Source organism: Camelus ferus, chromosome 9 (genome assembly GCF_009834535.1).
Source record: "Camelus ferus isolate YT-003-E chromosome 9, BCGSAC_Cfer_1.0, whole genome shotgun sequence".
NCBI lineage: Eukaryota > Metazoa > Chordata > Mammalia > Artiodactyla > Camelidae > Camelus > Camelus ferus.
Genome location: NC_045704.1, coordinates 64,888,254 through 64,903,259, shown reverse-complemented (window position 1 = coordinate 64,903,259; position 15,006 = coordinate 64,888,254). Strand labels below are relative to the sequence as shown.

At 40.5% G+C, this 15,006-nt stretch overlaps 1 protein-coding gene across 1 annotated transcript in view; it reads left to right on the top strand.

Moving 5' to 3' along the window:
• Positions 1 to 104: 104 nt before the first annotated feature.
• The window catches only part of HFM1 (helicase for meiosis 1), a 151,593-nt gene continuing 136,691 nt past the window's right edge, over positions 105 to 15,006 (top strand). The window contains exon 1 of the mRNA XM_032487069.1: positions 105 to 193. The gene's annotated coding sequence lies outside the window, so the exon portion shown is untranslated. The remainder of the gene's footprint in view (positions 194 to 15,006) is intronic.

Below are 15,006 nucleotides of genomic sequence, written 5' to 3'. Positions count from 1 at the left end.
TCCGCGAAGCCAGCTTCCGAGGAGGCGGCCGCCGTGAGCTGGCGAGCGGCGCCGCCTGGATCTGCCCCGTGCTCTGAGGGAAGGACGATGGAAGGGTGCGACCGAGGCTGAGAAGGCGGCGCCGCTGATGGGAGCCGAGTGAGGAGAAGACCCCGAGGCGAAGGACAGAGCAGATGCAGAGGTGGGAACGCGGGTAAGCGGGAAGTTGGGGGAAGGTCCACCGAGCGTCCGCATCGGACGAGGCCACGCGGAGACCGTGATGCATCAAGACGGAAGCACGGCCACTCTGTAATCATGTCTGGGTGCAGACTAAACGTAAGCGTTGTCCAAACCACGAAAGGGAGCAGACGTTTCCTTATCCTGGCCAATACGAGTGACTGCTGCTGCTTCACTAATTACAGTGTTAATCTTTGTCCAGTAGGTACTACTCAGTCCTTCTAGATAATGCTCATTAAGATCCACAATTACAGAATTACTCCTGCCTTCGTGCAGCTTCCAGTCCAGAGCACAGTCCCTCCTCCTCGAACCCTTCCCTAAACCACCTAACACGAACCCAGATCTCTGATCCCCTCTTACCGAGATGCCGCATGGTTCTCGGTGGTGCACATTCTCACTTACTGAAACAAGTCGTAAACCTAACTTGTTCCTGATGGCCTTTGGTTGGAGGGCATGACAATGATCCAGCCCAAGACGCCTATAGATATTTAGATGATAATGTCAAGTAAACAGATGAACAGACTGGTCTGGAATGGAGTCTAGGCTGGAGACATGAATTTAGTAGTTATGAGTTTAGACGTGAAACTTAAAACTTTGAGATTAAATGAGATTAGTGAGTTGAAGACTGTAGACAGAACTAGGCTGTGGGAATCTCCAACATTTCAAAGTTGGACAGAGGAGGAAGAAGAGCCAGCAAGAGACTGAGAAGGAGTAACTGTGAGGTAAGAGTGTGATGTTACAGGAGTCAGGAGAGGAAAGCTTTGTGGATGAAAGGGAGTACTCAGCCATAACAAATGTCGCATGCAAGTCAAGTAGGGAGGACACAGGAGTGACGATGGGTTTGGCAACATGGCAATTATTGGGAGGTGACTAGGCAATAAGGGTGGAGCCTCGTGAATGGAATTAGGGCTCTCACACAGAGGACCTCAGAGAGCTGCCTCACCCTTTCTGCCAGGTAGGGACATAGCCATAGTCATAGACGTAAGCAGTTCCTGTCTCTGAACCAGGAAACGTGTTCTCCCCAGATACACAGTCTGTCTGGATCTGGATCTTGGGCTTTCCAAGCCTCCAGACCTGTGAGAAATAAATGGTGTTTAATCTACCCTGTCTATGATATTTTTGTTAAAGCAGCCTGAGTGGGCTAAGACAGAAATGCTCACATGAAATAAACCCGCATGTTATAAAATAAAATCCTAGATATTTATTGTAAAATATACATGGGGCAAAACACTTAGAGTTTCACAGTGAAAAATGTTTATTTCAAAAATAAAATTATTATTTATTTAAAAGTCAAAGAGCTGTCCATGAGTCAGTTCTGATACCACAGTGGAACATCAAGGAATTTTGAAATACGCAAATTAGTTTCTCAATTAGTAATGTGGGAGGGAAAAATAACTGCCTTGCAGAATTGTCATATATAGACTAAATGAAATATTTAAAGCTTCTGATAGAGCTCATAGGAGATATCTAATGTTTTAATTTATGTATTCATTCAATAAATATCTCCTCGTGCTTGCTGTGTGTAGCAATTGAGTAGGTCCTGCCGTATGGAGATGACTAAGAAGAGGACTCTTCCCTCCAGTAGTTTGACGTCCTCTTCAGCTAGACTAGGGGTATCTAGGGGTTGAAGTGAACCGTCTCCTTGGTCATCCTTCACCAACCTAGCTTTAAGATGTCTTTCCTCAGGGAAGCCTCACCAACTGAATAGATGAGATCTACAGATGCACGCTTCCATAGCATTGTTTTCCTTCTTTTATCACATTTTATTATAATTTGCCTGTTAATGTCAGTCTTGCCCAGTAGAGTTGTTATTGACAAGGCCTGTCTGGAATATGCACTCTGAAGCTAAACTGCCAGGGTGAGCACGGGCAAGTTACTTAACCTCCCTAGGATTTAGCTGCTTCATTTACACAATAATGGTAGTAAGAGTATCTACTTCACAGAGCTGTCGCTCAGGTCAGTGAGTTAATAAATGAATATGGTTTAGAACAGTGCCTGGCGCATAGTGAAGTCTGTGTATTAGCCAAGATGACAACAATGATGATGAAATTTCCTAGCACGGTACTTGAAATGTATTAAGTAGGTCAGTAAATATTTGTCGAATGTTACTGAATTTGTCAAATAAAATAAGTGAGTAGAATGAAATAAGTGCATAGAAAAAGGAGTTATTAACTCTGAATCAGAAAACTTTTTTAGGGGGAATTTAAGTCTAAGCTGGGTTTTGAAAAATGGATAGGAGTTCACCAGTGATAGGAGAAGGAAGAAGTATTCTCTGAGGCATTCTAGGATGACTGAAACAGACAGATGTGTTCAGGGAACTATAAATTGTTTGGTATTATTTCAGTACAAATAGAGAAAGACTGGTAGGGAAAAGCTAGAGAATAAACAGGAACCTCATCATGAAGCTTGTGTGCTATTCTCGAAGTCAGGGTGATCGAGAGCTAGTAAAGAGTATTAACTGGGGAAGAGAGAAATGAGCTCGAGTTTTACTAAGGTCACTTAGGGGAGAATGTAGGAAATAAACTGTAGGAGGAAGAGGCTATAAGCCAGGCGACCTTTTCAATAAATGTTTAGGGAGCGAGTGAGCCAGTGAGAGTGAGAACTTGAAATAGATGATCTCTTTTTGGAAAAGTTTCAAATTTTAAAGTTTATTCCTACATGAGGCTTTATGCTGCATACATGGCCTTTCTATTTTGCTTGTGCTTCTTTCCGTTTGAGGGATGTTGAAAGAAGGGACGCATGCGTCTAGTTTGTTTATAAACCAAAAGGTTTACAAGAAAGCAAAAGTAACAACCCTGTTCTTACCCTTGCCGATGTGACCGCAAAAATGTTGTTTCTAGTGTTGCCAAATGTGGTCTCGTCTGCGAGAGAAAACAGCGGAAGCAATAATAACTAGGTCAGTGATTCTAATGAGTGGATGTGGGAACAAATTAGCCAATGAGGAATACATCCCCTCTTTTCATGGTTTGATGTAGCCATTTTGGAGGGAGGTGGATTAGTGAGCAGTGGGCCCCTAGCTGTTGGAGAGGGGACAGCTTGAGCTCCGGACACAGGAGGAACTTCCTATGTGTATGCTGCTTGTCTGGGTGACAGATTGAGACTTGATTCTACTTTTTAAAAAATTGTTTAGCCTCCCCCTGAAGATAAGAGTCAGTAGCAGTCGAAGTTGTGGTCCAGAAAGGGTCACTAACATGGCACTTGCCTCCAGACACATCTCTGTTGTGAGAACACACCTGAAACAAGAGAGTGAGCTGCCCTGGGGCCCATGGTGGGAGAATATGAACAAAGAGAACAGATATTCCTGTTTACAGGTGTGGGCTCACAAAAAGAGACTGGCAGCTGGTGGCACTACTTTCTTTTTGGCTTGCTGCCCCTCAAATACATAGGCCTATTTTTTAAAACCTGGTGGACAGTTGAGAGAGAATTCAGGCCAATGGTTCCAACCCCCACCCCTGTCCCCAGGGCCCAGCTCTAGTTGAGGTAGGTGGATAATGTTTAAGCTTAGCCTTGAATTGGAATGGTGAGGGAGATGGGCATTTGCAGGTAAAAGAACACAGAAGTGGCACAGAGGGACGTAAATTCTTTGCGATCACACTAGGGGGCTTCCCTCCCATCCAGACTTCCTGAATGGAAATTAGGAGAGCTCAATAACAGTGCGGTAGAAGAAAACCTCCAAGGCTTCCCTTTCAGTCCCATTTGATGTATGTTTGAATTATTGGTGTAATGAGAGGAAGAGAAGGGGATACACTGAATGGGCACTGTCGTAGGCTCTCATCCGGGCACTGTATGTAGTAAGATCTTTACATGTGCTATCTCATTAATTCTTTAATTATTGGAAGTATTTTATGGGCCAGGAAAATGAGCTTTAGCAAAGACTAAGTAAACTGCTCATGACAACAAGCTAGTAAGTGGAACAGCTGGAATTTGAATCCAGGACGCTGATTACAAAAGTCTTGGTGTATATTAGACCTCAACTATATTTAAAATAAATTTTTATTGGGGTCAAATACACATGACCTTAACTGTCTTAGCCATTTTTAAGTTCAGTGGTATTAGGTACAGTCATATTGTTGTGCAGCAGCACCACCATCCATCCCCAGAACTCTTTTTATCTTGCAAAACTGAAACTCTCTAGCCATTAAACAAGAGCTCTCCACTCCCCACTTCCCTCAGCCCCTGGCAACCACTGTTCTTTTTCCTGTCTGTATGAATTTGACTACTATCAGTAGCACATAGAAGTGGAATCATACAGTATTTGTCTTTTTATGCCTGACTGACATTTCACTAAGCATGATCGCCTTAAGGTTCAGCCATGTTGCAGCATATGTCAGAATTTCCTTCCTTTCTGTGGCTGAATAATATTCTGTTATATGCATACACCACATTTTGACTATCCATTAATTGATCTGTGGACACTTAGGTTTCTTCCACATTTTAGCTACTATGAATGATGATGCTGTAAACATGGGTGTGCAAATATCTTTTCAAAATTTTGCTTTTATTTCTTTGGGGTATATACCCAGAAGTGGAATTGCTGGCTTATATGCTAATTCTATTTTAAATTTTTTGAGTAACTACCATACAGTGTTCCATAGCAGTTGTATCATTTTACATTCCTATCAACAGTGCATAAGGGGTTCTAATTTCTTCATGTCCTTACCAACACTTGTTATTTTCCTTTTGTTTGTGTTGATAGTAGCCATCCTAATGAGTGTGAGGTTGTATCTCATTGTGATTTCGATTTGCATTTTCCCCATGATTAGTGATGCCGAGCCTCTTTTCAAGTGCTCCTTGATCATTGGATGTCTCTCCTTTGAAGAAATGTCTGTTCGTGTTCTTTGCCCATTTCTGAATTGGATTTTGTTTTTGTTGAGTTTTAGGAGTTCTCTATGTATTCTGGATAATAATTCCTTATCAGATATATGATTTGCCAATCTTTTCTCCTATTCCATGGGTTGCCCTTTTACTCTGTTGAGAGTGTCTTTTGATGCACAAAAGTTTTTCATTTTTATGAAATCCAACTTGTCTATTTTTTCTTTTATCGCCTGTGCCCCTGGTGTAATATTAAATAAATTGTTACCAAGTCTAATTTTTGCCCTTTGTTTTCCTCTGAGAGATATGTAGTGTTAGCTCTTATGTTTAGGGCTCTGATCCATTTTGAATGTTTTTTTGTATATGGTGTTAGGTAAAAGTCCAACTTCATTTTTTTGTATGTGGTTATCCAGTTTTTCCAGTAGACTTCAGTTATATTTTTTAAAAAGTTTTGTTTAACATATTAGCAAATAAATATCTCAGGTTAAGTTAAATTTAAAATTCAGTTTGGAAGTACAGTTTAAGTGATTACACGGTCTGTTAACGAAAAGAAGATACTGTTTTGTAGCACAGTTTTAAAGGGATACAATTGTCTGACAATTAGAAAAAAAAAAAAGAAGCCAATCTAGTTAGTATAATATTTTCTATCTTGTTGCCTTTTATCTTGTTCATCTATCCATCTTTGTGGTACCTGTGGGTAGTCGTAACCCAGTTTCAAAATTAAAAACATAAAGAACATGAAACTCTGTAAGAAATAACTGGAAATCTGCTAAGGGAGAAAAAATATTCATACTTATAGGTGATTGAAGCATACAAAGAAAACAACATATTTTTCCCCTAAAACATACAGATTTCAAACACTTTGGAATAAATCCTGTTATTTTTACTGAAATTCAGAGACTCATAGAACCAAATTTATATTTTTAAAGTTTAAATGCAAATTTATGAAAGTTGAGATTTTCTTTGTGTTCACTGGGTTCCTGCATAGTGTAAAGTACTGTTAGGACTGAGAGGTCAAGGAGCAGCACTGTCATGTGTCAGGTTTCATCTCCTGGGACTAAAACTTGCTGGCATCTCATACCACTCTGAAATGGGCTGACAGTTTCACTTCAGCCATTAATGGGAAAAAATACCTGCCACAATGAAGTCATAATGGTTTGACTTCTATTTTCTTGTTATCTTTAAAGATGATTTGAGATTTTGAAAAATCCCTAGAAATTCCAAGTTCATGGCCTTTGTCTTGGTGCCCTTTTGCTAGAAAAGAAGTATGCTTGAGAGTAAAATTTTAAAATGATATATCAATATTGTATGAAGCCTTTAATATTCCTGTATGTCTTTAAATTCCAGAATAAGATTATAATTAGACAACTTTTATTTAAAGCACTTAAAGAGGTGAATATTCATTATTTTTAAGACAACTTATTAAAATTTAGTTTAACACAGCACAATGTTAGTTTGGGTTCAGTGCTAGTGATTTTTCAATTTAGAACAATTGTCCTCTCTGTTTTAGGTTTTAAATACCAAATTTTATCCCAAAGAAGAATTTTGCAGTTAGGCTGTAAATCCCTGCCCCTCCCTCAAAATACTAAAATAGAATTTAAAATGGAAACACAGGCACAATATACTCTGAAGCCTTAAACACAGTGATAAACTGTAACTCTCATAAGTTCAATATCGAAACATCAGTGATCTGTGAACTAGTCTATGGGCCAAATCTAGCTGGTTGCCTCTTTTAGTACTCACAGCAAGCTAAAATGGATTTTATGTTTTTTAATTATTGAAAATACTTTTAAAAAATACTATTTTATGATACATGAAAATTACATGAAAACCAAATTTCAGTGTCATAAATAAAGTTGCATTGGGACATGGCCATGTTCAGTCATTGCTGTATTGTTTTTCACTGTTTTTGCCCTATGGTGGCAGGGTTGGCAGTTGCCACAGAGATGTGTGGCCCGCTAAGTCTGAAATATTTACTGTCTGGCCCTTTATGGGAAAAGTTTGTCAACTCCAGGAGCATCACAAAAGCAGCTTGCATTTTGGATGAGCATACAAATTAAACAAGTGCCACTAAGGAGTGCAGAAGAAATCTTTACTATACAATCAGCTATTTGATATGCAGAAAGGACACAAATGCTTAATATTTGTTAAGTACAACAGTTAAGAATTGTGATTGGTCGGGGAGGGCATAGCTCAGTGGTAGAGTGCATGCGTAGCAAGCATGAGGTCCTTGGTTCAATCCCCAGTACCTCCATTAAATAAATAAATAAATAATAAATAAATAAATAAATAAATAAATAAAAGAATATGAAGGTGAATATATATATGTATATGTATGACTGAACTACTATGCTATACACCAGAATTTGACACAGCATTGTAAACTGACTATACTTCAATTTATAAATAAATAAATAAATAAATAAATAAATAAATAAATAAATAAATAAATTTTAAAAAACCTAATTACCTTCGCCCCTCCCAAAAAGAATTGTGATTAGTGCTTTCTCATGGTAGTTTCTTTTTCTTGACAAGAGAGCCCCAATTCACCCTCTCTGTGTGAGAAAAAATACAGAAGGCAGAGAGAGAGGAAATATGGCACAAACGCTTATCCTGAAGGCTTTGTTAGCAGTGTGGCTATGGATGGACCGTGACTGCCATGTTTGATTTTGGCATGAGGAGGGAAAAGCCAGCAAACACTCAGCGCCTCCCTGAAGTGAAGGCAAAGAGCCTCTGAGCCTCTCCTTCCTACGTTCGTACAGCTGGTAACGGCTTACAGTAAAGCCGGGAAAGTTACTTCACTGTTCTCAGTAGCAAAGATTCTGTTTCTTCTTCATATTCTAAGTCACATTTCTGTTGTTACTCACACATTGCTTCTTCCGAGCCACATGAAAAGGATAGAGTAGCAGCTGCGCATTAAAATGTGGAGCAAATTGTAAGTTACAACAACTTTCAGAGAATCTTTATGGCACTCCTTTAGAAGCCTGGAATTTCCTCAGAAAGGGTAACTCTGATCTCAGAATATATGATAAGGAGCTAAAGAGGGCCCCTTGCCTACGAGCCATCCCTGAAGCTAGGGAGCTGTAGGCTTTGTGGAGGTATGGCCACCGTCTCTTCAAGCCATCACATGACTAAGAAAGTGGCTGAGGGTGGCAGGCAAAATATAAAAGAGAAGGGAAAATGGAGGCCCCAAAATGAAAATTGTTGGTGCCTTCTCTCATAAAGCACACAAAAAACATAACAGCAGTCTTACCAAAAATGATTAAAGTTAAAAAATATTCTATTTTTTAGACTCTGTAAGATAGACAATTGATTATACAAACACTCACCTTCTATATAGCAAGAAACCACATTTCCTTGATCTATGCTCAGCTCCAGTGTCAGATGAAGCACATCTGGAACTTGTCAAAGCAGGTTAACTTTACAGGGTATTCCCTTGTAGCAAGACCCCTGGCCAGCGCGTTCTTTCCACCACATTTCCACTGCAGTTTACCCATGGATAGTCATCATGAATATTAAAAGTGAAGGATAAGTTCCCTAAACTTTACACTTCGCGTGAACAAAGTGAACACTTTATTGTAAAATTGGTTTAACAACCTGCATCCCAAATTTTCCTGTCTTTTTTCTTTTCTTTTTTTCTAAATTTAATCTTGAGTAGGCAGTTATAGAAACTAACGTGTTCATGGAATATGCCCACTTACCTCTTCCATGCCCTTTTGTGGCTATTATTTTACATTTTCTTCTTTTCAATATGAGCTTAGGAAGTTCTATGAAAGAAACTAATAGAGGAACTGAACACTCTTCTTAAGGCACCCAGAAAGCACTGGTATTCTGCTAGAACCCAGGATTTTTGCACTAAACAGCTTAGTCCCAACACTGGTGATAACAACTCTTCAAATAGTCCAAACATTAATTTATGGGAAAATGACAATTGCTAAAGCCAGAACATGTGAGATGGTGTCGTTGTGTGAGTTCCCCTTCAGAGCAGTAACGTTCATTAAACTCTGTGATTCCAGGGAGCAGGCATGAAAGACAGGAAAGAGGAGAAGCCAAGGCAAGGGTGTGTTTTGTAGGTAAATTCGTTTGTGTCTGGCTTGCTTAAGCCAGAAAGAGAAAGAAAAATGCCATATGATATTGCTTATATGTGGAATCTAAAAAAAAGGACACACATGAACTTATTTATAAACCAGAAATAGACTCACAGACGTAGAGAACAAACTTACGGTTACCAGCGGGTGAAGGGGGTGGGAAGGGATACATTGGGAATTGGAAAATTGCACCTGTTGGGGAGTGATGGAAGTGTTAGCTATCTTGATTGTAGTGATGGTTTCATTGGTTTAGACATCTATCAAAATCCATCAAATTGTACATTTGAAACATGTGTAGTTTACTGTACAGGAATCATATCACAATAAAAGTGTTTAAAAAAAAAGAAAGGATTTGTTAAGGGGCTGGCCACCCACGTGGGGGACTGATGTAGAGTCTTGCAGAAGCCTCTGAGGGGGCTTTTGAAATGTGTTGTAGAACTTTTCATCTGGATTTAAAAGAGGGAGCAAGTACTTATCACTGCTTTCTGTTCCCTTGGTCAATGCCAACCGCCTGTCCAGGCTGCACATGCCAGAGTGCTGGGTGGGTTCCTGTGGGTGTGCCACTCAGAGATGTCGGAGGTTCCCCAGAGCGGACAGCTAGAGGGGCGCTTCAGAGGTTGAAACAAGGGTGCTATCAAATTGCTTCTACACAGAACTGGTGGAGGTCAACACGGAGCAAGCTGCAGCAGCAGTGGCTGAAGTGAGATCTGTGTCTGATAGGGTTTGAAGTGGTGCACCAGCAAGACCTGTGAGGGCGCCAAATGTTACCCTACTTTGCATGCTGAGAAGTTAGGCTGTCGCAGTTTCATGGTGCTGGCAGAAGACATGAGACTGCTGGGTCAGAGACAGAGAACTTTGTTACTTACTGCACTGCAGGCAGCATGAGACACATGTTGGTGTTTTCCCCCAAGTCCTACAGGGACAATAAAGAGGTGGATCCAAGTGGATGTGGCACACACAGAGTGAAGAGAAGGTGAGGGACTCCGAGCCCAAGAATCCTCAGTTTTCTTTATGACAGCCACAAGCAAACCTGCTCAAACTCTTCCCTTGTGAAAGACATGATCTTTATTTCACTGGTGAGCAAATAAATCTGCCCTCTTTCCCAGAAAGAAATGCTATCTCAGTCTTCCAAAGCTGTTGGCTATATAGACATCCTCAAAAAGATAGTCTAGAACAATAGCCATCAGTGATTCTGCTCACAGGAGTGCTGAAAAGTGAGAGCAACAGAAAATTATCTCCCAACACCTACTAGAGGTATTCAGTACAAATGGGGTTTAACAGGTTTAACTAACAGAAATGTTCAGCATCTTTTGAGACTGGTCACTTTGCTTAATGAGACTGTCTCTGCAGTCTCCTGTTCCTGGGTTCAGAAAATTCACACAATTGTCTGAGCTAAACTACAAAAAACCTTAGAAGTTCTATAAGTCTCCTTGACCCTTATCCATTCCCATGTATTGTCATGGCTGCTAACTACATGTATTTATGTCATTTTGCCAACTTGTCCCATGCAGATTGTATAAAACTGAGCTTATGTAAAGTTATATTTCACACCACGGTGGGAAATCTTCAGTGTTTGAGTATCAATAAAGAGCAGAAGGTATGGTGCAAGTGTAGCTCAGTGGTAGAGTGTGTGCTTTTTGTAGGTGAGGTTCTGGGTTCAATCTCCAGTGCTTCTGTTAAGGGGGGGTAGAGCAGAAGATATGTACATTTTAGCAACACATTGGTTAAAGTATTTGTACAATCTATTTTATACAACATAGAAGCTGTAACTAATTTTCCCATTGGAGTAACTTGGACAGGAATGATATCTCACTCATTTTTATATTACCATCACCTAGCACAATACCTGGCTTATAATAGATATTCAAAAAGGTAGTTGTTGAATGAATCATTAAATGAATACACGGAAAAACTAAGGTCACCTTAAAGGAAAGATAGAAGACTGAAAAGAAACCTAAACACCGATGTTGAAGCACAGCACTCCCTGACACACTTGATAGGGTAGCGCTGTGTCATCTCTACTTAAACATTCCATTCAAGTATCAAGCAGGTGGAAAATATTTATCAACACATACAGTGAGACTACTTTGTATGTTTGTGGGTTAAAAAAATCCCTTTTTTTTTAATGTCACATTCTCTTTAAATAGCCATAATATATTTGGCAGGTAGCATGAGGCAGTGGATAGGTGTATGAGCTTTATGATCAAACTAATTTAGATTTAATCTCAGTGCATTACTCATTAGCTCTGTGACTGTGGACAAACTACCTCATCCAAAAATAGGCAGTCAATTGTAATACTACTTGACTGACTTCTTTTGAGGGCTGAGGAGACAACACGTTTGAAGCTCCTGGAAGAGTGCAAGCATGCAGGAGACGTTAGCTCCTGCATCAGTTCCTGGGGCTGCTGTAACAAACTGGATAGCTGATCACAGAAATTTATTCTCTGACAGCTCTGGAGGCCGGAAGTCTGAAATCCAGGTGTCAGTAAGGCTGTAGGAGGGGATCTGTTCTTGCCTGGCCCAGCTTCTGGGGGCTCCAGGTATCTCCTGGTTTGTGGCAGCACAGTTCCAATCTCTGCCTCCATCTTCACGTGGCCATCATCTTTTCTCTCTCTGTTTCTCCTTATGTGTCTCTTCTAAGGACACTTATCATTGGATTTAGGGTCCACCCAGATTATCCAGAATGATCTCATCTTGAGATGCTTAGCTTAATTACATCTGCAAAGACCCTTTTTTCAAATAAGGTCACATTCATGGGTTGCAGAGATTTGGAACTGGGCTTGTCTTAGTTACTTTCCCATTTTCCCTTCCTCCCTTAAATGTTCATAGCATTTATCTTAACTCAAATCTGAGTATGTTACAAAGGATATTTGCAAATAATACCTGATTGAGTGGCAGCTCAAGTCTCAACAAAAAGAAAAAAAAGAATGGACAAAGCAGTCAAGTGATTAAAAAACAATTTTTTTTACATTTCTTTTATTTGAAGTATAGTCAGTTTACAACGTTTTGTCAGTTTCTGGTGTACAGCATGTTTCAGTCATACATATACGTACACATATAAAAACAACTTCTGGAAAGAGGTTTTGTGTCAACAGTGTCACTGAGTGGGGAAGCAGATAAAAGAAGAAAACTAACTGCCTGTAAGGAGGCAGGCACTGCGCTTTTTTTCCCACGTAAATTTTTTTAGTGTAACATTTTAATAATTCTGTTAGGCAGGTAGTAAAGCAGGTTTTTTCCCCCTTCTTTTCAAACATTGTGTGATGGTTAATCTTATGTGTCAACTTGACTGGGCTAAGGGATCTCCAGATAGCTGGTGAAACATTCTGTCTGGGTGGGTCTGTGAGGTGCTTCCAGGTTAGCTTTTGAATCAGTAGACTGAGTAAAGACCACCCTCACCAATTCAGATGGGCTAGATCCAACCCACTGGTCAGAAAATGAGTAGAACGAAAAGGCGGAGGAAGGGTGAATTTGCCCTCTGCTTGGACTAAGACATCCTCCTTCGCCCGTCGTCAGACACAGGTGTTCCCGCCTCTCGGTCTTCACCCACCCACTCCCGCTTCTCAGGCCTTCAGACGTGGACTGCATCACACCACCTGTTTTCCCGGTTCTCGAGCTCATTGTCAGCAGATCAGCAGATCATGGGATTTCTTGGCTTCCATAATCACAGGAGCCAGTTTGTGTAATAATTCTGTCTCCCCCACTCGCTCTCCCTCTCCTTTTTGTTCTGTTTCTCTGGAGAACTCTGACTAAATATATAGATTTACGAAAATTCAATTCAGAGAGGTTATGTGCCTTGCCCAAGGTCATGTGCCTTGCCCAAGGTCATATAGCTCTTTTTTTTTTAATTTTTCTTTTTTTTTTAAATTTTTCTCTCTCTCTTTTTTTTTTTTTTTGTGGGGGATATAATTAGGGGATTGAACCCAGGACCTCCTGCCTGCTAAGCATGTGCTCTACCACTTGAGCTATACCCTCCTCCCCCATATAGCTCTTAAGAACAGTACTAGAATTAAAAAAAAAAATCTGCACATCCTTTGGCATAGATTTCAATTAGTTATAATCTTTGGTTCATGGACACACTGCTATCACTGGGCCATGCATAATCTATTATTTGTTTGTTTATTTTTAATGGTATAATGAACACCTACAAACTATTACCTAAGAACCAGAACATTAACAAATTACATCTTTCTATGTGTTCCCCCTCCCCCAGTTTCATCCCTCAAATTCCAGATGTTTGCTCTTTACATTATATCACAATGTCTGACACATTGAAGGAAGTGGGGAAAGCCTCAGCCTGACGTTAGGAAACCCATGTTCACATCTAAAGTCTGCCACACAGGAGGCATGGCTGTGTGCCAGAGCTGGTCTGTGTCTGCCCCTCCCCCTGGGCCCCCTTCCCCCCACAACTGAGAACCATCTTGGTGGTATATTGGGAATATCCTGTCTGATTGCAGGCCATTTTATGCGAACTGTTGTGATTTAAAATAAACTGCTTAAAATATTTTCCTTACTTTATTTGAAAATAAGTAATTATATTAGTGGCAGGAAGAATAAATTACATCCACATAGCTTCTTTTTTGGAAAAAACTTTTGCATACTAACATATTGGTGGGAGTCCTATGTCAGCACAAAATAAGGAACAAAATAAGTAATCTTAGAGTGAAACACAGACAATAAAGTGACTCTGTTATGTCCACGGATCAATGTTCTAGAATTCATTTTGTAGTAAATTAAATCTATTGAATATAGTCTTGGAATGAAGCGTGAAAAAAAATAGACATGCCCTTCATTCTTTGTTTACGCTGAGCACCAGATTTTACATAGGAAGACTCAACACAGGAGGTTTTTGTGTTTAAGTATAAGCTATACATGTCAGTAATTTAAATTTAAACTTCAGTTAATGCTAAGATTTTTACCACGTTATGTGCCGTAGCTAGGGTGAGCATACACTTTATCCAAAGCTGTTTAAGCTGTGATAATTTTGAGAGTGGAAAGGGGAATCACTGATAATTCTGAAGGGACAGCGGGCATGAACTGGCACTGTTTCTGGAAAGCTGGAAAATGTGGTCACTCTGGTCCCGGCTTATTTGAACCGCCACTTCAGTATTCTCATGTAAAGCGAGTAGGTGGTTTTATCAGGCTTCACTGGTCTCTAAAGACACTTTAAACCTACACAGTACTGTTTCGGTTCTTAAAATCTTCAATTAACCTCTAACTTAAATAGACAGCACTGATATTTGAGACAACATTTTGTTCGTTCATTAAGTTCCATTAACTAAAGCTGTTAGCATCCACCTTGCCTGGCACCATGGCTGCCATTTCCATTGGGAACCATTGCACCCTCAACGTGCCGAATTAGCACCTCATTGTAAACCGGGAAAACGCCTTCTGCCCTTTTGTGTTTTTGAGGGAGCTCACTGGGTGGGGTGGAATTCAACCACTGACAGTTTTTATAGAGAAAGCACACGGTTGCTGTTTGAAGGCTTGAAGTCTGAGCATGCGTGCTCCGGTTCCCCATGCTTCCCACTGGTTCCCAGCATGTTACGTTGTATCCTCCTGTATCGCACCTCTGCTGCCAGGATGGGCTCTTGAGTTTGCAGCGCCAGTTTATAGCCTGCTCTTCCATGCGTGCTCGGAAGACCAACAGCATCCCGTGGGAACTGGTTAGAAAGGCAGGTTCTTAGGCACTACCCGAGGCCTCCTGAATCAGAATCTGCATTTTTAAAAGATCTTACATGACTCCTGTGCACACTGAAGTTTGAGAAACTCTGCCTCATGGGATTTGTTCTCTTCCCGAAGGCTGCATGGCCCTCATTTGATAGGTTTTGGCCCACGTGGTTTGCAGACACACCTCTGGACTTCTGAGTCTGGTCCTCACAAGTCTGGTCCG